This window comes from Choloepus didactylus, chromosome 7, assembly GCF_015220235.1.
Source record: "Choloepus didactylus isolate mChoDid1 chromosome 7, mChoDid1.pri, whole genome shotgun sequence".
Lineage (NCBI taxonomy): Eukaryota > Metazoa > Chordata > Mammalia > Pilosa > Megalonychidae > Choloepus > Choloepus didactylus.
In genome coordinates, this window is record NC_051313.1 from 126,932,342 (window position 1) to 126,960,102 (window position 27,761).

The window sequence follows — 27,761 nt, forward strand, 5'->3', positions numbered from 1 at the left end:
TCTGTAATTGGCAGCAAAACACAATTCCTTTTACCCTCAACAGTTTATTATGAAACTTTTCCCAACATATAACAAAGTTGAAAGAATTTTAAGTGAACATCATATGACTACTATCTATATTCTACAATTAACATTTGCATTCTTACTGTAATCTATCCCTCTGTCCACCTCCCTAAAAATCCATCAATACTTTTATATTTGGGCGTGTGTGCAACTTCAAGGAAGCTGCAGACTTCAGTGCACCTTCCCCTGGATTCTTTGGTCCACTTATCAAGTAGAAGAGCACAATTTTGAAATGCTTCAGGTACCAATGCTGAAAATAATGCTTGGTCATTGAAATTGCTTGATAAAGTATTTGTCGGGTTCTTAGAGGTGATACAACATCACATTAGATGTAGAGTGTTAGATGTAGAGCAAAGTGCAACATCTGGGGGCTACTCTGGAGAAATCACTCTTCTCTGGGTGCCTTACAGAGTATCTTCCAGGGTTGTATGTGGTCAAAATGAAATAAAATCCTTGTATAAAGACTTTGAAAACGGCAAAGCCCCATCCAGATAGAGCTTCCTGCTGCTGTTCTTATGCAGAATATAAAAGATAAGCGTTGCTAGTAGGCATCCACCTTTCTTTTCTTCAAGGAGACAAAACTCAGAGGTCACTCCCTATCCCTCTAGTTTTTCCATCAGTATTTCCTATCTATGCTTTCCCTTGAGATTTCTTTTTTTTTTTTTTCCTCTCCCCAGTTTCTAGCTGGGATAGTAATACACTCCACTGATTAGCACTGAAGTGTCACATTTGTCCTTTCTAGGTTCTGTGCAGTGCTGAGCCATGGAGCACCAGGAACTCTCCCCAGTCTGTGCTGAGACATGCAGAAGGCTGGGAAAGAAATGTCTGCAACTCTGAGAACAGAAGGTGGGGCTCGGCCTCCATAGAGAGCTAGGTTAGGGATGGCTAGGGGAGGTGTCCTTAGAGGCCACTCCTCAACCTCAATGCCAAGTTCTCCCCTGAAAGAAAGCCCAGGCACTGATGGCCTCAGTGGCAGCTGGTCAGAGCATTTGGGTGATAGAACCAGAGGCGGAAGAAAGGCCTGAGGGGCCCTGAGAAGGAGGCCTGCAGGGAAATGTAGATGTGGGACTTGTCAGTCGCACTGTAGAAGGAGACTTCCCCATCCTCATTGTCCATGAAAATACCCACTCTGCTAGGGGGTTCACTTGGAGGAAGGAGGGTCCAAGGGGACATGAGGGTCTGATACTTATTAGCATACAGTTCCACAGCCCAGAATCCCTTTTAGGGTGACTCTGTGATTCCCCACGTCCTTTCCATATTTTCTTCACAAACCGTAAGCTCCCAGTAAGTCCTGTCCCCCACTTCTTCTTCCCAGTAATGTCTCCCTGAAGAGAAGGCCTGGTGGCCCAGCACAAAACGGTCAAGGATATACCTCCCACGTTTCTGGAGCTGATCCTGCTGTGTGTTCTTTCCCCTCCCAGTTCAGTGATCTTCAGAGAGAAAAACCTCATAGTAGGTAGTATCTGTATCCAGAGTCACATTAGCTATGGAAAGAGAGAGAAGAAGAGAGGACTGGGTCAACTCTGGCATCTGACGGCCATTGATGACAGAAAAAAGGAAAAAGAAGCTGACCCTAACCCCAAAGTCCTCCTCCTTCCATCTTAAAACAACTAGAGTGAAAATTATCTCCTCAAAAAACCAAAGGGGGAGCTCAGACACTTTAACAAGGAGGAGATGTCTCTTTATTTTCTGAAATCCAGAGTCCCCGGGAGCATGGGCCGGCTAATCAAGAACCATCCCCTCCATCCTCTCATCTGACACAGTGTTTTGTACAAACCATTCTCATGTCACTGCATTATTATTATTAGTTGCTTCATACCTCTCTTTTATACTGGATTAGGATTCTAGAAGGTAAGGACTGTGTTCGTTCATCTTTGCACCCTCACTGCCTAGTACAGTCACTTCCTGATTCATAATTGGTGCTTAATAAATGCATGTAGCTTGAAGGACTGGGGAAGGCCCTGTGGGTAGCCTTTGACCATGCCCTGCCCACTGGAAGGAGCAGGGGATCACGCTGAGGGCAGGAGGCCAGGGCTTTCCAACAGACTCTCCTAGAGTCTCAAAGTTCAAAACAGTCATGTAGGAGAAATTTCTATGTGTTCATCAAGCACTGGTTCCTTTTGCTCCTCAGACACAGCTAGATGACTGTATTAGTTAGGGTTCTCTAGAGAAACAGAATCAATGACAGATACCTATAAATATAGGATTTATAAATGTCTCACACAACTGTGGGTATGCATGAGTCCAAATTCTGTAGGGCAGGCAGCAAACTGGCAACTCCAATGAAGATGTCTGATGAACTCCTCAGGAAATGAGCGGGCAAATTTGACAAACTCTTCAGGAAATGCTTCACTGGTCAGCCGAAGAAAAAGTGAAGGTCCTCTATATGTCTCACTTAAAAGTCTTCAACTGATTGGATTAAATTCAGCTGACTGCATTCTCTCATTGGGGAAGACACGCCCTTCACTGACATCATCAGTCACAGCTACAGCCAATTGATTGATGATTTAATAAACCAGCCTGTTGATTTATTAATCAGCCACAAACGTCTTTGTAGCAATAGTTAGGCAAGTGCTTGCTAGACCAGACAGCTGGGTACCATCACCTGGCCAAGGTGACGCATGAACCTAACCATCACAATGACACTTCCCAGCCTCCATCACATACTCAGGAGATGAGTTAACCATTTCCAGGCCTGGCCCATGAAAAACCTCTTGTACCATATGGTCACCATTTTAATCCCCATCTGCTGCCTTCGGAGATCTGTGTGGATCAGAGTTCTCACTTCCCCAAATGATCTTCCTTGAACCTGAAGGGACAAAGAAATAAACTTTTATTATGTCTCCTTAAAGAGATTTCAGGGTTGTTTGTTATAACAGTTAGCCTACCCTGATAAGCAAAACTCTGTACCCTTTACAGGCTGTTTCTGTGAAAATAATGGCACAGCTCTTTCATAGGCTAGACACTAAGGATTGACAGAGGGGTAAATATAGTCACTGACCTTGAGGAGCTCTCAAGGAGCTCAGTAAATTGTAGAAGACAAAGAATGAAGCGAATCACATCAATTTGAAGAGGGAGTCTATAAAATCTTGTCAGTTCTTCCTTCCAAAAGCCCTCAAATCGAGTTTTTATTCTCCATCTATTGACTTGATTCAAAGAAACCTTTATAATTGATGTCTTTCCTCTTTAATAGCCTTCTTGTACTTATATATGTTTCAATTTCCAAAGTTCAAGCCAACTGTCTCCTTGGTGGTTCAGCTGTAGGCCCATACCACGGGGTTGAACCCCTCTGCACGGAATCTGGGCTTCCCTGCCTCGTCAGGCAGTAAACTCAGTCTGACACTTACTACGCCTCTGATTCTCTGACTCTTTAATTTTTGTTTTCATCAAAGTTCAGCACCCAGCATCATTTTGCCAAACCCAATGATTGATTATCAGCTCCCACCTTACCCAAGCTCTCAGCCACCACTGAAATGATTAAACATCTCCTACTTCTTTCTATATATATTTTCCCTTGGATTCTGGGACAGCACACTCTCCTGGTTTTCTTCTTGTTCTACTGGTCACTTTTTCTCAGTCTCCTTTGCTGGAATCTCGTCTCCCAACTTCTAAATGCTGGAAGGTCCCTAGATCTCAGTACTTCAATCCTACTGCTCTATTCTTTCTGCACACTTTCCCTAAGGACAGTTCCATGATTTAAAATGCCATATATGCACACAGAACTCCCAAGGCTCCAGCTCCAGCATCTTCCAGGCACCCCAGACACATATATTCAATTGCCTACTTGTCACCAGTCCAAAACAGAATTCTTAATATTCTCCTGGAAATTCTCTATTATTTACCCATGTACTTGGGCCAAATACCCACACAGGACCTATGAAAAGGACCTATCAGGGGGTCTTTTTCAAGTGTTCCTTCAAAATACACACCAAATCCAGCAACTACTGTTCACTGTGTCCATCAAAGGAGCCGTGATCTCCTGGCTGGCTTCCTTACTTCCCCTCTTGCTTCCCTATAGTCTGTTGTCAACACAGCAGCAGCCAAAGCCCCTTTTAAAAACATAAATCAGATGATGTCACTCCCCAGATTAAAAGTCCCCAGTGGTTTTCCATCACATTCTAAATAAATTCAAAAACATTTCCATGACCTGAAAGACCTTCCATGATAGGGCCACAGCTTATCTTTCAAACCACTTCTCCTATCATCTTCAGCCCCACTTACGCTGCCCCCTCCAGTCCCCTGGGCCTCCTTTCAGCTCCTCAAACACTCGGGATCTTTCCCACCTTGGGACCTTTGTATCTGCCTTCCATCCTGCCTGGAACAGTGGAAACCCTGCATCTTTACCTGCTGATTCCTTCCCATCCATTGTGTCTTGACCTAAATGGCACCTTCCCTGACCTCTTTCCCATAGTAAGTCTTCCCCATTTATTCCTTTTTTTTTTTTTTTTGTATAAGTTGATTTTCATTCACTTTATATTTGCTAAAAATGCAGAAAATGTTGAACTCCTTTATATTAAAAACTTCAAAGTGCATAAGGTTGAAAAGCATTTGCTTATTTTAAATAAGAACTCACAGCCAACTAATTGCAACTAGACTTTATTGTCCAGTTACAAAAATGTTTTCACAATAATATATGGAAAAAATATGCCATTTCAAGAGATGGAAGAAGATGGCAGCATAGAGATGAGAGGAAGCTAATAAACAACCAGCAACAACTAGTAAATAATCTGGAAAACCTGGGGGGGACAAACGTGACTGTCCACTCCTCATACACCAACCTGAATTGGGAGGAATGCCCAAGATCACAGCATAAAATCTGAAAGTAAAAACTGCGGATCCAAGCCGGGAGCCCCCTCCCCTCATGGCCTGAACTGCAAAGCCTTGCAGTGCTAGAGAACAGCACTCTCCCAGCAAGGGAATATAGCTCAGCTGAGCTCCAACTGGGGTTTTAGTTAACAAGTGTGGACTAGTCAATACAAGCTACAAATCCCCAAAAAGGACACAGAGGCTTTTGGTGACGACTGACCTTGGAGACCCAGAAAGTGGCCACGGACTAGCCCTGAAGCGGGTTTTCTGTCCCTTTTTTGGCTCAGCTGGAGAAAGCCTCAGCCATTTTCGGTTCCCAGTGCTCTGGAGCCAGACAAGGGTGGAGATGGCACAGGCAGGGAGATTATTCAAATGCTAATGACCACTCCCTAGGGGGGGTTATCTTTCCTAAGAGGAAAGAGTGGGGCCCAGCTCTACTAACCACCTTCCATTCAGAACCAGAGCCCAGAGCCTGGGGGAAAACACCCGTGGGCCACACCTCCTTACTAATCTGCAGCTACAGGCTGACAGGTGCCACCTCCTGGGCAGAAAAGCACAGTGACTTGAGGTCTCACAAGGTGTACCAATCTTCTAAGACACCCTCAGGGAAAGAGGATACTATTCCCTCCTTTCACGACCTGAGCCCATTCTAGTCTGGGAAAACTTGATTGGGGTAACCAAGGAAACCAGATGCCTAGACAACAGAAAACTAAAACCTACACTAAGAAAAACAAAGTTATGGCCCAGTCAAAGGAAAAAACTTACACTTTAACTGAGATACAGGAATTTAAACAACTAATACTAAATCAATTCAAAAAGTTTAGAGAAGATATGGCAAAAGAGATGAAGTGTATAATGAAAACACGGGGCGTACATAAGGTAGAAATCAAAAGTTTGAAAAAACAACTGGCAGAATCTATGGAAATGAAAGGTACAACACAAGAGATGAAAAACACAATGGAGACATACAACAGCAGATCTCAAGAGGCAGAAGAAAACACTCAGGAACTGGAGAAGAAGGCACCTGAAAGCCTACATTCAAAGGAACAGATAGAGAAAAGAATGGAAAAATATGAGCAACGTCTCTGGGAACTTAAGGACAAAATAAAATGCAGGAATGTACATGTCATGGGTGTCCCAGAAGGAGAATAGAAGGGAAAAGGGGCAGAAGCAATAACAGAGGAAATAATCAATGGAAATTTCTCATCTCTTAAGAAAGACATAAAATTACAGATCCAAGAAGCTCAGCGTACCCCAAACAGGATAGATTTGAATAGGCCTACGCCAAGACACTTAATAATCAGATTATAAAACATCAAAGACAAAGAGAGAATCCTGAAAGGAGCAAGAGAAAAATGATCCATCATATACAAAGGAAGCCTGATAAGACTATGTGCGGATTTTTCAGTAGAAACCATGGAGGCAAGCAGAAAGACACTGAAAGAGAAAAACCACCAACCAAGAATCCTATATCCAGCAAAACTATCCCTCAAATATGAGGGAGAGCTTAAAATATTCTCTGACAAACAGACAATGACAGAGTTTGTGAACAAGATACCTGCTCTACAGGAAACACTAAAGGAAGCACTGCAGACAGAAAGGAAAAGATGGGAGTGAGAGGTTTGGAAAACAATTTTGGGAGATAGTAGCCCAGCAGTTTAAGTACACTGAACAAAGATGACTGTGAGTATGGTTGAAAGAGGAAGGTTAGGAGTATGTGGGAACCAGAACAAAAGATGAAAGATAAAGACTGGGACTGTATAACTCAGTGAAACCTAGGGTGCTCAATGATTGTAAAAAAAGGTACAAATATGTTTTTACATGAGGTAGAACAAATGAATGTCAAGATTGCAAGGTGTTAAAAAAAGGGTGGAAATGGGGGGAAAATACAAACGATACCAACTAGAGACCATAATTAATAGAAACAATGTATTATGCTTCTTATAATATAACAAAGGCAATATACCAAAGCTAAATGCATATGGAGGGGTACAGAGGGGAAGGGTATGGGACTTCTGGCATTGGTGATGTTGTCTGACTCTTTATTCTACTTTAGTTTAATGCTCTCTTTCCTTTTGTTGCTTTCTAGCTATCGTTTTTTTTTCTCTCTTTCTTTTTTCTTTTTCTTTTGTCCCTCTACCTTCTTTGACTCTTCCTCCTTCTTTGTGGAAGAAATGGAGATGCCCTTATATAGATAGTGGTGATGGTGCTGAATACATAAATATGTGACTATACAGGGAAACCAATAATTGTTAACTGTACAAATATTAGAAATCTCTTTCATGAACTAGAACAAAAGTTTGACACTATAACTAGAAGTTAACAATAGAGGGGCATATAGGAAAAATATATATACCTATTGCAAACTATATACTACGGTTAGTAGTATTTTAACATTCTTTCATCAACAGTAACAAATGTACTGTACCAAAACTATGAATCAATAATGGGGGGGGGTCATGGTTAGGGGTATGGGAGGATTTGAGTTTCCTTTTTTTGTCTTTATTTCTTTTCTAGAGTAATGAAATTGTTCTAAAAATTGAAAAAAATTAATTGTGGTGATATATGCACAGCTGTATGATGGTACCATGGGCAATTGATTGTACTCTTTGGATCTGTGGATAATTGTATGGTTTGTGAACAATCTCAATAAAAAAAAATACCATTTCATAGCCAAGTCTAATAAGAAAGGGAATTTGCTGACAAAATCTGAGTTCTGCAAATTAAGATACAATGAACCATTCTTAGCCTAGCCCACAGCTCCAAGGAAGATTTTTCCTATTAGTCACACAAATACAGTATGAGGGCATTAAGAAAACAATATACTCCTCAGATTTGTTTTTAAATTGCTATTCCATGACACTATTTATAAAGAGTCCCTAAGTTTTGATTTCTGATACTATGTAATAGAAACGTGTATCTCCCTCCCATCTCATAAAATGCCAATGATAATTGAGTAGGATATATGAGTATCATATACTTTATTCATTCAGTATCTCTAATATTAGTAAGGCAATTTGACACAAATTATTCCTTTGGGACTAAGATGATAATCATTTCTAACCCCTTCAAAATTGTGCTTTAAGTACTAATAACATCCATAGGCAGTTTGCAAAGAAGTGATAAGGCAACTGAAAGTAGAGAACTCTAAGATCAAAGGCATGAAACCAGAAGGTAATCGTACGTAAGAGACATTTAACACATATGCATCAGTGAAGTACATTTGTAGGGTTATGTGAGTTTTGGTAAGTAAAGAATTGGTACATTTCCTCTATATTCTAGTTTGCTAATTCTGCTGGAATGCAAAATGCCAGAAATGGATTGGCTTTTACAAAAGGGGTTTTATATGGTTACACAGTTACAGTCTTGAGGGCATATGGTGTCCATCAACAAAGGGTACCTTCACTGGAGAAAGGCCATTGGCATCCAGAAAACTTCTGTTAGCTGGGAAGGCACGTGGCTGGTGTCTGCTTGCTCCTAGGTTGCGTTTCAAGATGGCATTCTCCAAAATGTCTGCATCAGCTTCCAACGGCTGTCTTCAAAATGTCTGTCTCAGCTCCAGCTCGCGATGAGCTCCTTCTGTCTGAGCTTATATAGTGCTCCAGTAAACTAAACAATGGGCAGGGCCACGCCTCCATGGAAATTATCCAATCAGATTTGTCACCTACAGCAGAGTGGGTCACATCTCCATGGACACTGAACCAATAGGTTCTAACCCAATCCACACTAATATGTCTGCCCCCACAAGAATGCATTAAAGAATATGACTTTTTCTGGAGGATGTAACTATACAAACTGGCACACTCTACTACTCTGCTGCTTCCACAATTTGCTACCTGGAGGTTCTCTGTCATGGTGGTTGGGGCTCATCTGCCCCTACACTGGATGTTCCTAAGGGAAAAGTTTCAGTGGTTTGGCACTTATCAGAATGGCAAAGAAAGGAAACTGCTACTGTGTCTTTTGCCTCAGTTTAAAATATTGGAAACTTGGTTTTGCAATGCTGTCTTCTGATGGAGTCTGAGATCAGTGCTCTTTCTTGCCTCCCCACCCCCACCCCATCTCCACTTTCCCTCTTATAATTTGGCCACTATTCTTGCATCATCAGTGTTCACGGCATGAATTGGCACCAAATGTTTCCCTTTCCAGTAGCTAATAATTCTTTCAGTCTTCTGTTCTGTGGTGTTTCCTTTCTCAAACAGTCAGTATATTCTCTTTCATTGTTCATGAAAGACCTTCAAAATGAAGTAAAGCCAGTATTTCAGTTTGAAGGCATGAAAGAAGACTAATTAGCTTATCAAAGATGTTCTCATTCCTTATCAAGGCCAAACTGTATCTTGATAACAATCACCAGCAGTACAGATTTGTTTACCTAACCCCCTTCCCTCTCCCAACTGCCCCAACTTGGTTTATCCACTAACTCACTATATTATATGCAGGTCTTGTAGTCTCTCATCCATGGTTTGACATATATTTCCCACTCAAGTCTCCTTATGCCACAAGATATTGTGCTGCACTGAAATGAGATTCAGGGGTTGAGGGGGTGGTGCTCAGTGGCAAACAAAACTGTATCACACAGTGTCTGACAAGGTAGTGACAGATTAGACTTCCAACCTCGATATGGATCTGGAAGGCATTCCTGTTATACCCCTGGGAAACAGGAGTTCGGAAAAAGAAGGAACCTGGGGTTAAAATACTTAGAGTAACCAAAGCCCACTAGTCTATGTCCTTATGTATATTGAAAAATTTAATGTGACAGGCTGCTTTATATGGCTTTGTTTTCTCACCATAGGGTATATTATTTTATATCTGTCACTAACTTTGTAAGCTTTTCAATATCAATTGACCTGGAGGCAAATGCCCTAAAGTGAGATATAAAATGAATGAAAAAACAGCAACAGGTAAGGCTTTTGTTCAACTTATTAGAATATACACTCAAAAACCAAAACTTCTCTTCATGAGTTGGACATATGTTTTGTACCTATGTGAAATTTACTGCCCTTAGCCTTACAATTTCAGATCCTTGCATGAACAGGAGTGGTTGCTTTTCTGTTTCATAAGTTGCTCAACTGTAAATACAATAGGACAGCACGGATCCTGGAATTAGGTGAAATTCATTTTGAATGATCAGGTATCCCAAGGCAACTGAAAGATGGCACAACACTCTCTTTAAAGAGCTGTTTCTTTGCCAATGTAAGCTGGAGAATTCACTCTATTTGATTATGAGTTTCAAAGTATAATTGTTAAAATTAGAGGTAGCTTTTCTGCTGGCTTACAAAGCCAAATACATATTTATCTCATTAAAGAGGCCACAAGTCTTTTTCTGTCTTTCCTTTGATTTCAGTGACAAGGATCTATTGTATTTTAATGAAAGGATCCAACATACTAGGGCTTAAATAATTCCCTTTCCAATTACACTCCATGTATAGCAAATCCTAATGAAAAAATAATTCTTATCTAGCGATTCAGTTCCAATTTTCCTACAAATTATGTCTTCTCAGTATCTTCTCCTCCCCCAGGTTTTGTTATCATTTTCTCAGAGATACTTAATCTTAAAAAAAAAAAAAAAAAAAAAAAAAAAGCTGTGTATGAGAGGCACTAAAAAAAACAAAAGCTTCAAAAGCAGCCACATTTATATAAAAAGTTGTGTAGTATATGACTATAAAGCCCTGTGGGCATTGTGTTTACTGGCAGGATTACGCCATTTCTTCATTTTGTAATGCCACCATAAATCTTCATGCATTATCTGATCCCAGTGTAGTTTCAATGGTGACTGCCCACTAGTAAACAAAAAATCTTGGAACAATGCTTAGCATACCAGACCTCTGCATCTCTGAGACAGTAACACTTAATACACATTTAGCCCAGAGACCAGGTTCAGCCTTCTACCTTGCATATTAGGCTTTGGTTATTTTAAGATTTTCTGGAATGCTCTTTATAAAAGGTACTCATACTTGTTTTCTTATAAAACAACTTATATAGTTATATCACTGGCTGCTTAATTCATTGGAATAAACATTGATATAATGTCATGGCTTCTGTAAATCTTATCTTTTTAAGATGCCTTTAAACACAAAATCTGAGTCATCCAATAATAGCTGTGATTAGGGCCTTGAGGTTCAAGGTGGTACTTATGCTTTTCATTTACAAAAATAAGTATCTTATTAAGGAGAAGCTTTAAGATGGACCTCTTTTAAATGGATTGCTTCCTAATGTTTGATCCTTTGTGTCAAGTGGGGATCCTTGACACAAAAGACACACATGATTTTGACAAACAAGACCAACTGTTGATTACTTTGACGAGTGCCATTCTCTTGTCAAAGCAAGAGAATTTTTTGAAAACAATACTTTTCACATCTTTAGCTATTTTGTGTAAATTAATAGAAATAACTATTTTAAAGGAGTGCCTTTAAAATAACCGTTTGGAACTTGGGGACACTTTTTATTCTTAAGCATTTTCTTTGGTGATGCCGCTAGTGCCTCAAGACAAAAGTGGTGTGACATATACTTTATTACTTTGGTGTCAGAGAACTTCCATTCAGCCCTTAAATTACTAAAATCTGAGACCAAGTAGACAGAAATTGCTATTAACATAAAGCTGCTTAAAACACATTTCATCTTACGTATTTCTATACAAGTGAAGTTATCATAGACTTTTTTACATCCCGATGGAGATATCTGTACTTATTCACACCAGTTTTTTTGTTTTTATTTCATGTATTTAAGCTAGCATCAACTTTATCCACAGTTCAAACGTCATTATCCTTCAGCATCAGGGCCCCTCACTCTTCAATTATGGGATATCACAGTACCTGATGTTATTGCATGCCCATTGCTGCAGAGCCTCACTCAAGATTTCCTGGGACGGGCAGTGTGCATATTCAAAAACTACCATATTGGGCACTGATAATTCCTTCACTTCCTGACACTAACTGGAGAATGCATCCTAGGCAGAAATCTCTCTTCTGGCATAAAGCTTTATTCACTTGCATATCGCTTCTCTGTGTCAAATGTAGTAGGGAATGGGAAAGTTTGCTTTGATTTCATGCAACCCATGTTATAAAGAGTTTGAGCAGAGGAAACCAACAGCAAAGTCTACCTCAGCAGCATCCTTGGAAAACACGAAAAGTCCATCCATGTGATGCTGACCAGTAATTTCTTTCGCTAGGTCACATCAGGAATCAATGCTCCCTTTCACTACTCTTCACATGTAGTGTTTATTGGTCCTACACTTCATATGTACTGTTTATTTTACAGACGGGACTCAGGGCATTCAGGCCTAGAGCAGCCGCATGTGCTGTACACATACTCCCGATGCCGCTGGAGAAACTGCTTTTCCAGGTGCCTTCGAGGGGCGACCTGCCCCAGCCTGAAGACAAAGGAAGAAAGTGAGCAGGGCCTTGGCCTCTCCTCAGTACCATAGCTGGGCATACTTGTGGTCAATTTGGCGCCATCCTCTTCCCCATTCATTCTTTATTCCTGCATCAGGTTAGCCTAGCATATGAAAAGCACTTCGTACTTACGAATTGCATAATTCAGGCAATAACAAAGGAGAAGTAATCAATCACAGAGGATTATCTGAATCAGGGCAATGGGAGGGAACATGGAAGATGGATTGGAAGGCCATTTATAAAGAAGAACTGACAGAATTTTCTTGTTGATAAGAAGTGGGATGAAAAAGAAGGATGAGTCCCGGATAAATTAAGTTCATACTTCGGCAGTGTGCTGGTTTGAATCTATTATGTACCCCAGAAAAGGCATGTTCTTTTAATTCAGTTTTGTGGGGGCACACCTACTGTGTGTGGGTGGGACCTTTTGATTAGTTTACTGCTGTGGAGATATGTCCCTGCCCATTCAAGGTGGGTCTTAATTAGTTTACTGGCATCTTCCTTGAGAGGAAAAAAGGCAGAGATATTTTGAAGAGCACTCAGAGATGCTCAGAAAGAAAATGCCTTTGAAACCAGAACCAGGAGACAAGCTAAGTGATGAAATCCAGAGTTTGCCCCAGACATGCTAAGAGAGGACCCGCAGATGCTTAGAGAGAAATGCCCTGGGAGAAACAATCAAGTACACAGGAGGTGAGGGAAAGAAGCTAAGACAGAAGCCCAGAGACATTTTGGAGAAAGCCATGGAAACTGGAAGCTAACCCCAAGAGAGGCCCAGCAGAATCCAGCCACATGCCTTCCCAAGTGACAGAGGAACCCTGGATGCCATCAACTTTTCTTCAGTGAAGGTATCTTCTTGTTGATGCCTCAGTTTGGACACTTTTATGGCCTCAGCATTGTAAATTTGTAACCTAATAAATCCCCTTTATAAAAGCCAATTCATTTCTAGTATATTGCAATTTGGCAACTTTAGCAAACTGGAACCAGCACTGCATAGATAATGGTGCTGTTAAGAAAAACACCAGAGAATGAAGAAGAGTGCATTGGAGGGGTGGGGAGCATATTAAATTTAGCTTGGTATGAGTTGCCTGTGTGGCAACCCAGGAAGACACATTTAGAGAGAAGGGAACTGGAGATTGAGAAAGAAATCTTGAGGTAGGAATGTGGGCATGGTCTGTATGTAGGTTGCACAAGGAGCATATGTAGAGTGAGAAGCAGATTAAGAACCCCCTGTGAATACCCACATTTAGGGAGAGACAAGGAAGAGTCAGCATCCCTTGAGTAAGAATGAGTATTCCAGCCTCCTTCTCCTGACAAAGCAGGGTGTTATTGACTAAGAATGATATTTTCTCACGGAGTAGTCTCTGATAATCATGGCCAAGGTGACCGTGAAGAGGCTGTCGGTGCCGGCAGTGTAAGCCTCCTCCAGGGCAGGCATGATCTTACCGTCGGGGTCCTCGACACCCACACCAGGCTCTGGGTACCACCCAGAAGAGGTGCACTCTAGCCAGATGTCCCTGTCCTCGTTGTGGGACTTTGAGCCCAGGCCTGGGGAGGGAAACCGGGGCTCAGCTGAAAAGGCAATGGTGTCCTAGCCAGTGAGTCCTAGAAGCTCAGCATCTAAAGATGATAGCCAAGGTGGGGAGGGAAAGAGCCAGTCAGCAGCTGAAACTGGAGATGTGTATTCCATATACGCCTTCTGTAAAGGGAGGATGGAAGGAAGGATGGTAGGGAAGGTGGGAGGCAGGGTGGGAAAACAGAAGGAGACACAAAGAAAGAAAGGAAGGAAAGAAGGGAAGAGAAGGAAGAACCTTTAAGTCAGAGAACCCCAGGAGCCCAATATGCCAAATATGTTGTGAGACTTCTGAGGCCAGAGGATAGCATTGTGTGATATGCTTTGTGCTCCACCTACATACTCCACCATAGTACCAAGCATTTATCATAATACCAAGCATTTACTTGCTTCTAATACATGCTTTTTGCCTGATTCATTCCATCAGGGACTTTAATTTTCTCACTTTTGGGTGGGGATGTCCATTCAGACCTGAAAAGGCATTTCACATTCTGTTCCTAGGAAAACTTCTCAGTACCCTTGGCTTCCTAAAGCTCTAGACTAATGCAGTGAGGACAGAAAGCTGTCTAACTAGTAGAATCTTAAGATACTTTTTGACCTGAAGACACTGCTCCTTTTCCTGGTTCAGGACTTCACATCATCACAGTTATCTGTTATCCAAAAGGATCTGCTGGTTTTTTAGGAGAATGGATAGAGCTAACCTGCAAAGCCAATACTTAGCCCAATTCAGAGATGTTTATCTCTCAGGGCCGCAGTCAATGTGATGAGTTTCTTATAGTCCTTGACAACATCCACCTACGAGAAAGAGCTAGATGTCATGGGATAACAATATTGCCGCCTCAATGTCTGTCATCAGAACAATGTCATCAAAAATCCTAAGAATGAGATTGTACCTTAAAACCATTACTATTAAACTCCTAGAAATCTCATTTGAATGTCAGCATTAATTCTGAAGCCTTGCCAAAGTCTTCCAGGCCAATTTCTCACTCATTTTCTCTGTGGAGCCACCAAGCTTAATACATAATTTTATCTCTGCACTTAATCATGCATTAATGAATATCATCCAGTCTCATTACAATTAAAATTTGAGAAAAGAGTTGAAAAATGGGAAAAGTAATATTTATCAAGTAATGAGATGTCCATGTGTCACTGGGACATGTCTGCATGCTGGGAAGTCTTTGTTTATTCCATTTGTCCCAGTGCAATTATTGACAGTGTTTCCTTTCACTCTCATAAGTGTATGGTTTGAATGATCTGTACATGGTGTCCTATACTTTATAGCTGATTCTCTCACTAAGCCCCAGGAGGGCATGACTCACTCCCTCATTGCATTCTAGGTCTTGTTCAATTGTCGTCTTTTCAGTGAAGCCTTCATTGACATTCCTGTTTATAATTACAACGTCCTCATTGTCCCAATAATCTCTACCCTTCTTCTCTGCTTTGTTCTTCTACAGAACCCATCCACATCTGATATATTATGAATTTTACCTAGTTATTTCATTTGTCACTCTGTGCTCCATCTAGAATGCAAGCTCTAAAAGGGCAGGGATTTTCATGCATTTTGTTCACTGATTTATCCTTGGGTCTAGAACAGTGCCTCAAAAGTGGAAGACACTAGTTAAGAAGTTGTAGATTGAATTCATGAGCGTCTGTGACTAATGAAATGTGACTATGAATAATGTGTATCACCTCCCTGGTAGAAGTTTCAAGAGCTTGTGCATGATCTCTTGTGTTCTCTTTCCCTCCGCTACGGTGAACAGAGGAACTCCTGGACACTGCAAGAAGACTGTGTGGAGTGGAGCTCAGGCAGACCTATGAAGAAAATGTTTTTTGGTTTAGAACTAGACCTTTCTTGTTTTAACTCACTGATATTTCAGGGCTGTTATTTGTTACCACAGCATAACCTAGGCTGTCCTGACTGACATCTATATCAAAGGCGTAAAATGTGGACTGACCAGAGGCTCATGGTAAAAGGTTAAAGAAACAGACCTCAGGCTCAGAGAGAGATGGCTCACCCATTGTGATGGTTCGGTTCATGTGTCAACTTGGACAGGTGATGGTGCCCAGTTGTCTGGTCAAGCAATCACTGGCCTGTGACTAAAGACATTTCTTGGCTCGATAAAAAGCCAAAAGGATGGTTTATTAAATCATCAGTCAATTGATGGCATCTGCGGGTGATTACAACTACAGTGGACTAAGGGCATGTCTTCTGCAATGAGAGAATACAATGAGTTGGATTTAATCTAATCAGCTGAAGACTTTTAAGGGAGAAGACAGAATTTTCATTTTTTCTTCAGCTAGCCATGCTCTCATGGGAAGTTCATTGAAGAGCTTCTTTGGAGTTGCCAGCTTGAGACCTATGCTATGGAATTTGGACTCATGAATCCTGCGCTACAGAATGTGACTCATGTGTCTCCACAGTTGCATGAGACAGTTTTATTAATCTCTTATCTACAGATATCTCCCGCCACTTCTCTTTCCCTACAGAACCCTTACAGCTTGGAACCGGGAGTGGTTCTAGAGAAACAGAATCTTAAAATGGGCTTTCACAATTGGTTTTCTACTCTGATTAGATTCAAAGGCACTAATGACTCTATTTCCAATAAACAAGATGGCACTGCCAGTCCATGGCGTGAGTTGGCAATGGAGAGACGCAAAATATCAACATTTGACTCTCCTAATCATACTCTTGTATGAGGCAATGCTCTGCATGACAGTGTTTTTGATACCTTAACAGAGTTTTGTGGACTTAAGAGGTGTAATGATGTTGGCTAGTTGTTCTTAGATATGCTGGTTACAGTTTTAAGAGAAAGGGGTGAGCTGAAGTCTTCAAATTTGCTTCTTAAATGCTGTATAAAAGATGTAAAGGTTTCTACGTGTGCCCTGAAAGAAAATCTTATTTCCTGTGGCCACAGACTTGAGATGTCTGAAAACCAGATCCAGAGTCTCATTGGGCAAGTAGGAGATTTAAAACAAAAACTAAAATCTGAACTTTGCAAGGTCTTTACTATTAAAGTAAAGACATTGATTGGAAAAGATTGGAATCCTAAGAATTGGGATTAGGACATATGGGTCGATAACGATGGCAGTGGGGACACTGGAACCCTGGATTCTGCTTAGTCTTTGCTAGATATACCTGTTATGGTCTGCTCTGAGGAAACAGAACCCCCACCTCCAGTTTGCCCTGAGACAACAGCTACCCATCCTTCAGCCTCTTTTGAGGAAACAGCTTCCTGAACTCCAGTCTGTCCTGAGGAGTCTGCCATCCAACCTCACCAAAAGAGATTAATTCCTTAGTGCCTACTAAACCTGTAATCATCTTCCCTGGGGAAATAGCCCTTACTCCTCTCTCTGTAGAGATTAAGCCTGTTTCACCAGATGAAACTGCATGGAATGCCCTAAGGTAACTGGCTTGAGCTGAAAGAACTTCTGTTTCTTTTCATGATCCACTCCGACCACCACTAGTTTCTTCAACAGCTATAACTAGACTCAAGACCCAACAGGCCCCAAAAGTTGAGGCACAAAGTTTGAACCATGAGGAACTATGCTATATTTCAAAATAACTGCATGAGGTCTCCAATTTATATAGACAGAAAACAGGGAAATATTTGTGGGGATGGATATTAAGGGTGTGGGATAACGTAGGAAGGAATATAAAATTGGATCAGACTGAATTTACTGACATAGACCCACTAAGCAGAGATTCTGCATTCTGTGTTGTAGCTTGAGGGGTTAGAAAGGACATTAACCTTTTGGGTGATTCACTGAAACATGGATCAAAAGGTAGCCAATATTACCTAAGGTCGAAATGCCAGAACTGCCCTTTATAATGTAGAGAAGGGGATCCAAAGGCTTAGAGAGATTGAAATGTTGAGTGGCTTTATCATGGAAGACCTGCTAAATACCCCAAGAATGTGCAGAGGACATACCTTTTACCAGGACTGTGAGGAATAAATCTGTGAGACTAGCTTCATCATCCCTGCAGAGCTCTTCCATTATCCTTCTATTAATTCAGATATTGCTGTGAGAACTGCTGTCATGGAGATGGAATCGTTAAACACAATGGGGATAACTGGATCCCGTATTGGAAGAAGTCACCTGGCAGCAGTTAATCACTAAAGACAAGGTGGGTGTAGCTACCATAATGGACTGCAGACTCAAAGCAGCAGTCAAAATAATCTGACTCATAGAGATCTATGGTGTTGGATAGTAGATCATGGGGTACCTAAAACTAAAAACAGATGAGCAGTCTACTAAATTCTTGTTTGAACTGTATAAGCAGAAGAATTCTAGTTGAAGTGAACAAAAGTCTAACTTGAATTACATAAACAGAGAGTGACAGCCTCTTAATCAAATCTTAGACTTGAGAGAGTTTACAGAACCAGTACCCCTTGAATGAGGGGAAGGTCAGGTACTCTTGAGGAAGGACCCTGCTACACTGCTAAAAATTTATACTGTTAATCTTCCTCCCAGGCTTCCCCAAGGAGAACTTTTACCAGGCTAAATGAGCATTGGGGAAAAGGAAATGAGTAAATATTTTGGGGTAATTAGATACTGGTTCAGAAGTGGCATTAATGCCAAAAGACCCAAAATGTCACTCTGGTCCACCAGTCAGAGTAGGGTCTTTTGGAGGTCAGCTAAATGATGGAATTTTAGCTCAGGTCCATCTCACAGTGGGTCCAGTGGGTTCCTGGACCCATTCTGTGGTAATTTTCCCAGTTCCAGAGTGCATAATTGGAATAGATATATTCAGCATCTGACAGAATCCTAACACTGATTCCCTGACTCGGGAACTGAGGGCTATTATGGTAGGAAATACAAAGTGGAAGCCACTAGAACTGCACTTGCCTAGCAAAATACAAAATCAGAAGCAACATTGGATTCCTGGAGATTTGCAAACATTAATGCCAGTATCAAGAACTTGAAAGATGCAGGGCTGGTGATTCCCATCATCTCCACTGAAGTCTCCTATTTGGCCTGTGCAGAAAACAGACGCGTCTTGGAGAATGACAGTGGATCATCATAAACTTAACCAGGTGGTGACTCCAACTGTGGCTGCTGTTGCAGATGTTGACAGCATTGCATGAGCAAATCAATACATCCCCTGGTACCCGGTATACAGCTATTGTTCTGGCAAATACTTTTTTCTCAATAGCTGTTAGTAAGGACCACCAGAAACAGTCTACATTCAGCTGGCAAGGCCAGCAGTATACTTCAGTGCCCTACCTCAGGGGTAGATCAACTCTCAAACCCTATGTCATAATCTTATCCACAGGGACATTGATCATTTTTCCTTCCCATAAGACATCACACTGGTCCATCATATTGATGATGTCATGTTGGTTGGACCTAGTGAATGAGAAATAGAAACTACTCTAGACTTATTGATAAGGCATTTGCATGTCAGTGGATGGGAGATAAGCCCAACAACAATACAGGGGTATCCCACCCCAGTAAAATTTCTAGGTGTCCAGAGGTCTGGGGCATGAGATACCATTTCTAAGGTGAAGGATAAGCTATTGCATCTGGTCCCACCTACAACCAAAAAGAGGCAGAAAGCCTAGTTGGCCTGCGTATTGGTCAGGGTCCTCTAGGAAAACAGATCAACAGTAGATATATATAAATATGAGATTTTATAAAAGGGTCTTAAACAACTGTGGGAATGCATGAGTCCAAATTCTGTAGGGCAGAATGAACGAGCCCAAATTCTGCAGAATAGGCCATGAGCTGGGAACTGCAATGGAGGTCCTCGATGAACTCCCAGAAGTGGCTGGCTGGTTAAAGGAGAAATGAGAGTTCTCTCTTCTCTCTTAAAAGTCTTCAGCTAATTGGATTAAGTCCATCTGATTGGATTTTTTTCAATGCAGAAGACACTCCCATCATTGATGTAATCAGTTACAGATGCCATCAATTTACGGAGGGTTTAATAAACTAGGCTTCTGATTTATTAACCAACCATGAAATGTCCTTGTAGTAACAGTTAGGCCAGTGCTTTCCTGACCAGGGCACCATCCCTGGCTAACTTGACACATGAACCTAACCATCACAGCCTCTTCGGAATTTTTGAGATAATATATTCCTAATTTGGGTGTGCTACTCTGGCCCATATACCAAGTGACGAGAAAACCTGAAGTTCTGACTGGGGACTGTTGTAAGAGAAGGTTCTGTGACAGGTCCAGGCTGCTGTGCAAGCTGCTCTGCCACTTGAACCATATGATCCATCTGATATGATGATTCTGGAAATGGCAGTGGCAAATAGAGATTCTGTTTGGAGCCTTTGCAGGCTTCTAAAGGAGAATCACAATGCAGTTCCTTAGGATTTTGGAGTAGAGCCTTACCATCCTCCGGAGATAACTATTCTCTTTTTGAGAAACAGTTTTTGGCCTGCTAGTGGGATTTAGTTGAGACAGGATGCTAAACCATGGGCCACCAAGTTACCATGAGACCTGTCACGAGCTGGGTGTTGTCTGACCTGACAAACCATAAAGTTGGGTGTGCACAGCAGCACTCCACCATAAAATGGAAATGGTATATATAAGATAGGCCTCAAACGGGTCCTGAAGGCACAAGGAAGTTTCATGAGGAAGTGACCCAAATGCCCACGGCGCCCATTCCTGCCACATTATCTTCTCTTTCCAAGACCAGAGCTATGGCCTCTTGGGGAGTTCCTTACAATTAGTTGACTGAGGAAGAGAAAACTCGGACCTGGTTTACAGATGGTTCTGCACGATATGCGGGTACCATCTGAATGCATGATATGCAGGTACCATCCGAAAGTGGACAGCTGCATCACTGAAGCCCATTTCTGGGAGGTCTCTGAAGGACAATGGCGAGTGGAATTCCTCCCAGTGGGTAGAAGGTTGAGCAATGAACCTGGTTGTTCATTTTGCTTGGAAGAAGAACTGACCAGAGGTGCATTTGTATACTGATTCATGGGCTGTTGCTTATGCTTTGGCTGGATGGTGAGGGAACTGGAAGGGGCATGTTTGGAAAACTGGTGACAAAGAGGCCTGGAAATAGATATGTGGATAGACTTTTCTGAGTGGGCAAAAAACATGAAGGTATTTGTGTTCCACGTGAATGCTCACCAGAGGGTGACTTCGGCAGAGGAAGTTTTTAATAATCAAATGGGTAAGAAAACCCATTCTGTGGATACCAGTCAGCCTGTTTCCCCAGCCACTCCTGTCATTCCCCAATGGGCTCATGCACAAAGTTGTCCTAGTAGTAGGGATGGACATTCTGCATGGGCTCAGCAAGAAGGGCTTCCACTTACCAAGGTCAACCTGGCTATAGCCATTGCTGAGTGCCCAGTATGTCATTAGCAGAGACCAACACTCAGCCCCTGATATGGAACCATTCCTCAAGGTGATAAGCCTTTTACCTGATGACAAGTTGATTATATTGGACCAGTTACATCATAGAAGCGCCAGCAATTTGTTCTAATGGAAAAAGACACATACTCTGGATATGAGTTTGCCTTCCCTGCATGCGTCTCTACCAAAACTACCATCTGTGAACTTACAGAATGCCTTATCCACTGCCATGGCATTGCTTCTGATCAAGGAACCCACTTCACAGCAAATGAAATGCAGGAATGGGCACATGCTCATGGAATTCTCTGGGCTTACCATCTTCCCCATCATCCAGAGGCAGCTGGGTTGATTCAATGGTAGAATGGTCTTTTGAAGACTCAATTACAGCACCAACTCGGTGGCAATACCTTGCAGCGCTGGGACAGTGTTCTCCAGGTGGCTGTTTATGCTCTGAATCAGTGTCCACTCTATGGTGCTGTTTCTCTCATAGCCAGGAATCAAGGGGTGGAAATGGGAGTGGCACCATTCACTATCACCCTTAGTGATCCACTAGCAAAATTACTGCTTCCTGTCCCTGCAACCTTAAGCTGTAGACTAAGTCTTAGTTCCAAAAGAAGGAGTGCTCCCAGAAAGAGACACAATTATGATTCCATGGAACTGGAAGTTAAGACTGCCATTTAGTCACTTCGGGCTTCTCATGCCTTTGAATCAACAAGTAAGGAATGGGATTACTGTACTGATTGGAATGATTGATCCTGACTATCAAGGGGAAATAGGACTGCAACTACACAAAGAAGGTTAAGAAGAATTTTTCTGGAATACAGGAGATCCCCTAGGATGACTCTTAGTACTACCATGCCATGTGATTAAAGTTAATGGAAAACTGCAACAATCCAATCCAGGCAGGACTATCAATGACCCAGAAACTTGAGGAATGAAGGTTTGTGTCATCGAACCAGGCAAAGAACAGGGCCAGGTGACATGTTTGCTGAGGGTAATGGAAACATGGAATGAGTAGTGGAAGAAGGTAGTTGAACCACAACCCCATGAGCAGTTACAGAAATGAGGATTCTAACAGTATGAATATTTCCTCCTTGCTTTGTTATGAGTCTGTTTGTATTTGTCTATAAAACAAATATCTTTGTTTTCTTCTCTATCTTATCCCCTTATCACATGATGTAAGTTGTATTGTTCATGTTGTAGTATTTAAGTTACAGGGTATCAAGTTTAAGAGTGACTATTACCCAAGGACTTGCACCATATTCTGAAGAGATTTAGTGCATTTCCAGTTGTCCACAGGATACATGAGTATTGTTAGCTGAAACCTATGTCTGTTAATGTGTTCCATTTTGAGATTAAGTATACGTTAAGGTGATGTGTATAGCTGCCAAGCTGACAAGGGGTGGACTGTGATGGTTAGGTTCATGTGTCAACTTGGCCAGGTGTTGGTGACCAGTTGTCTGGTCAAGCAATCACTGGCCGAACCATTACTGCAAAGGCATTTTGTGGCTGGTTAATAAAGCAGAAGACTGGTTTATTAAATCATCAGGCAACTGATTATATCTGTGGCTGATTACATCTACAATCAACAAAAGGAGTGACTTCCACAATGAGAGAATAAAACCAGTTGGATTTAATCCAATCCACTGAAGACTTTTAAGGAAGAAGAGACAACTTTCACTTCTTCAGCCAGTCAAGCTCTCCCAGGGAGTTCACTGAAGACTTTCATCAGAGTTGCTAGCTTGCTACCTGCCCTACGGAATTTGGACTTATGCATCTCCACAGCTGAATGAGATCCCTATATAAATCTTGTATTTACAGACTCTCCTGTTGGTTCTGTTTCCCTAGAGAATCCTGACTAACACAAGCATGATGAGACAACGACTTACAGCTTCATGGAGCAGATTCATTCATTCTTTTGATTAGTATTTGTTGAGCACTGATTATGGCCAAGGTTTTGTTCTAGAGATTGGGATAGAGCAGGGAATGAAATACAAAACTATGCTTTACGGAAATTATATTCTAGTGGAAGAGACATAATGAATAGGATAAATAAGCAAAATGCAGAGTACATAAGAAGGTGAAAAGTGTTAAGGAGAACATGGAAGCTGGGAAGGGGTTGGAAAAGGTCAGGCAATGCTGTTTGATCTTCCTAGTCCTGGAAAACAACCAAACTAGAAAGAAGAAATGGGCTAAAATCAAATGTTATTTGATTTTATTACTGTATGGACTTAGTGAAGAATTCATGGAGCATCAGAAACTCCATAAGGTGGGAGTGTTCACTGGTACAAAGTGTTTGGAAAATAGATTGCTAATATCTATCAAGGGTAGAGATAAGTATTTCCCACGACAGAGCACTTCTACTTCTAGGAAAATCCACAACTAAAACATGCTGAAATGTGTGCCAAGAGACTTATACAAGAATATTCTTAGCATCCTTGTTTATAAAAGCATAAAACTGGAGACAACTTACATGATCATCCAGAGTAGAATGGATGCCTATGTTGTAGCCCAGTTAAACAATGGAACATTATGCAGCAATGAAAAACAAGGGAACTATAGCTACACATAAGGACACTCAAAAATCTCAAATACATAATGGGGAGCAAAAAAAGCCAGACATAAAATATACTGTATGATGCCATTTAAAAAAATTCAAAAACAGGCAAACTAAACTATATATTGTTCATTGATGCACATTTTGGGGCTAGAGGTTTAAAGAAAAGCAAGGCAGCAATTAAGTGTAAAAGTCAGGATAGTGTTTACCTTTTAGATGGTTGGAGAGGGGTTGAGATTGAGACGGGGCAGAAAAAAGCAGTGTTCTATTTGTTGCTGTAAATAGTGCTTACATGAAGTACACTTCATAGTAATTCAGTAAGCCATACATTCATGTTTTATTAAGTTTTCTGTATATGTATTATATTTCACAATAAAAATATCAAAATAATTCTAAAACTATGTGGCAACCCGTGGTCTGAGCAAACAGGCCTGCAGATCTTTAGTGCACAGCAGTCTGCGTGACCTAGGCAGCTAAATGTTTAACCTATTGTTTTTGTAAGCCAGTAAGGAGAAAAAGAGTAAATTGACCTTCAAATGTAAACTTATGGGAAGCAGGCAGGAAGTGAGAGACTCTAAGTCTCACAAAAAGAGCAAAATGTAATTGTTCAAATGTTATTCTAGTCCTTCCTGCACTACCCCCCAGGTCAGAGTGACCTGTTCCTGCATCTATGCTCCCCCACCTTTAGGAATGTCTTTGTCTAAAACCCTTATAAAAGCTCTTGCTGTTCTCTGAATCACAGGGCCAATTTTCCCTGTGAAAGCAGTACCTGCCCAGCGAGAAAAAAGCCTTTGGAATTCTGCCTCCCTGTGAGTAAGCCCCAAATAAAGTTCATGTTTCAGCAAATGCTGGGCATTCTCTTTGGTCTTTTGACTGGTAAAACCCCCTCACGCTGTGACAAACTAGTAACTGGGAAGGCCCTAAGATATCTTTAAAGAAGTAGGTATAAGACTAATCTGTAGGTAGCATAGCAAATTCATAGAGACACAGGATTACAGGTTACTCGGAGTCCAGTATGTGTGAATGGGGAGTTGTTATTTAATGGGTGCAGAGATTCTCTTTGAGGTGATGAAAAAGTGTGGGTAATGCATGTTGGTAATGGTAATGGTGAGCATAATTAAGAACATGAATTGTAACCCTGAAAGGGGTCAAAAGGGAAAATTTGAGTTATTTATCTGTTACTAAAACAAAAAGTAAAAAAAGAAAAAAGACTGATCTGTGGGTGTTAAATATACTCTCCTGCTCAAGGCCACAGCTATCTGTATGTGTGCTTTTCAAGATGTCATACCCACAGTTTATCAGGGTAAACCCACTCACAGGAGGATGGGAGGAATCACCCTTCTTGCTTAACAGGGAATCCAGGCAAAAAACTGCTGGTCTGCAAGGGGCCCGAGTTTAGGGCAGAAACCTTTCCTCAAGAGTCACACTGTGAGGTGCAGCAAAAGGAAGTGACATACCTGCCACCACGAGGTACACAATGGCCTCATCGCAGGACCTGCCTTCTGGGAAATAGCAGCGGTAGAAGCCATTTTCGTGGGCTGTGATGTTGCTCCTGATCAGTGCCACGCACCCCTTGCTGATGTCATCGCTCACAAAGGCTGTTCTTCCTCGGTACTCCTCTATCTGCTCCTCTGGCCTTTCTCACCCACTCTTGTACATGAATAGAGCAGGGTAGAACTGAGACCGGTACCACTGCACCTCCATGGCCTCAGCATTTCTCTCGGATGACAGGTGGCAGTGTAACGTGCTGCTTTCTCCCACCATGGCCAGGACTGGATCGGCAGGCCCCATGATAGTGAACTGGGCTGTTCCACAAAAGGGCAGAATCAGACAGGGGTCCCAGCCTTCATCTAAGGCAGGAAAGGGAGTGGGTATTCCAGAGGACAGATGGTTTCTGAGGCCACAGGGGCTTCCTGGCCTGAGGATTCTGGGGGACAGCAGCTGTGGCTGGATGGCAGCCCCTCTGGGTGGGATTGCTGTTGAAGCTGCTGATGGCTCCTGAGTGAGACACTGAGGAGCACACAGTGAACACCCCCCACAGACCCTGTGCTCACAGGGGGTTTTGCTCTAGTGCCCAGTCTAGCACAGTGCCAGGTAGGTAGTATAACCCTGAGCTTTTTAATATGGTAGCTACTAGCTAGTCAGAATTGAAAAGTGATATAAATGTTAAATAAACACAGGATTTTGAAGGCTTAGTATAAAAAAATTCAATATCTGATAATTTTTTACATCAATAAAATGAAATAAAAATGCTTGGGATATGCTGGTTAAATCATTTACTGCTATTAAAATTTATTTCATCTGTGTTTACATTTTTGAATGCAGTGACTTACTTTCAAAATTTAAAATTACACAGGTGGCATTTGTGGCTGTTGTTATATTTCTATCAGACAGTGCATATACAACCTCAAGTAACATGCCCGGAAGGAAAGGATTCGTCCTGGACTCCTCTTTTTTTTTCGGAATGAGGGCAGATTTTCCGTTCTGAAAAGGTGACAGGAGCAGGTGGCACGAACCCCTACCTGAGACCTGTGCAAACAAGCTGAGGAGGAGGAAGAAGAGAACGGGGTCTAGCAGAGCGAAGTGCTGGGAAACAGCTGGCTCCATAAGCACCAAAGACGAGTCACCCAGGAGAGCCAGGGACTGGATGCCTAGGAGTACAGAGGTGGAGAAATTAGCCGAGGAGAAGGCACCGGGGTTTTGATCTAGGTCAAACTTTCCTGTAACCCATGCTGGTATCATCAGCGCCACAACTTCTATCCTCCTTCTCCGGGTTGAGGTATCTCCAGATAGATACCAGAAGGTTTAACTGGAAGGTTTTAATCTTCCAGGAAATAAGCCAAGAAGACACTCCTTTTCCGCATCCCTCCTGATCCACCAGGGAGACAGTTCTCTGCCCTCCGCTGCTCACTTCTCCGACGAGAGCTGAGTTTCTTCCGTTGTTATCAGATATTCCTCCATCTGCTCCCTCCCTTCTGTTACTCCTCCCTCTGATCCAGGATGTGTGACCCCCAAATAAAGCTAGGCCCAGGAGGGCCTCCGCGCCAGCGGACTTTCCCTCTTCAGGAGACCCCGCCTTCCCTGCAGAGCAGCTGCGAATCTCGCCACCCACAGCCCTCTCGCCCCCGGAACTGTAGGGCTTCCCCTCCCCCTCCTACCTCATAGAACTAAGCTCCGGGTCTTCTTTTCTCCTCTGACCTTCCAATGATGATTTTCTGGTCGTCCCCTTTCTCACCAACCCGCCCATGGACACAGTCACAACCAGATAATAAACTGTCCCCGAAAGCGAAGAGAAGACTTTTCTTCGCCTCCCATCCGTGGCGCTTCCCCCAGCTGCGCAACCAGCGACCTGGTCCACCCTGCGACCACGAAGTCCGGAGATTGCCAATGCGTGGTTTACAGCCCTGAATTGGCCAGGGGCAAACCAGCCAGCCAATGGGATACTTGATCTCGACTTCTCAATAGTTACTAGGCAGAATATACAGAAATCACTTAGGACTTAAAGTGGCACAGCTGTGGAGAGCCTTTGGCGATTACCCGGTTTTCTAGTTTCCTTTTTGTTTTTTAGAAGCAAAATGCTTTTAGGTTTTTTTGAAAGCCTTGAGATTCCCAGGGAACCTAGTGGTTGCTGTTAACAATGACAAGGAGGCCTCTGCCTGTAGGAGTGTGGGTTGTGTTTGTGGGGGATGGGGAGTGATGGTGGGTGTGGTAGGTAGGTTGTGTACTCTGGAAAAACATGTTCTTACTGTTGTTAATCCATTCCTGTGGGTGTGAACTCATTATAAATAGAACCTTCTGAAGAAGTTATTTTTACTTAATATGTGGCCAACTGAATCAGAATGAGTCTTAATCTTATTACCCGAGGCCTTATAGAGAAGGCCACAGGGAGAAAGCCACCAAGGAGGAGGAGATGCTGGAAGTCAAAGGGACCCGGAAGAGAAAGGAGAAGTCACTGCTGTGTGCATTGCCACATGACAGAAAGGTCGAGGAGCCGAGGATCACTGGCAGCCAGCCCCAGAACACCACAGTCTTTGAGGACAAACTATGAATTCTAGACTTCTCCTAGC

The 27,761-nt window shown here is 42.2% G+C and overlaps 2 pseudogenes; both read right to left on the reverse strand.

Annotated features, from left to right (window-relative positions):
* Positions 1-24: 24 nt before the first annotated feature.
* On the reverse strand, positions 25-27,366 carry LOC119540806 (annotated as a pseudogene).
* Positions 11,313-12,016, reverse strand: LOC119539107 (annotated as a pseudogene).
* Positions 27,367-27,761: the final 395 nt, after the last annotated feature.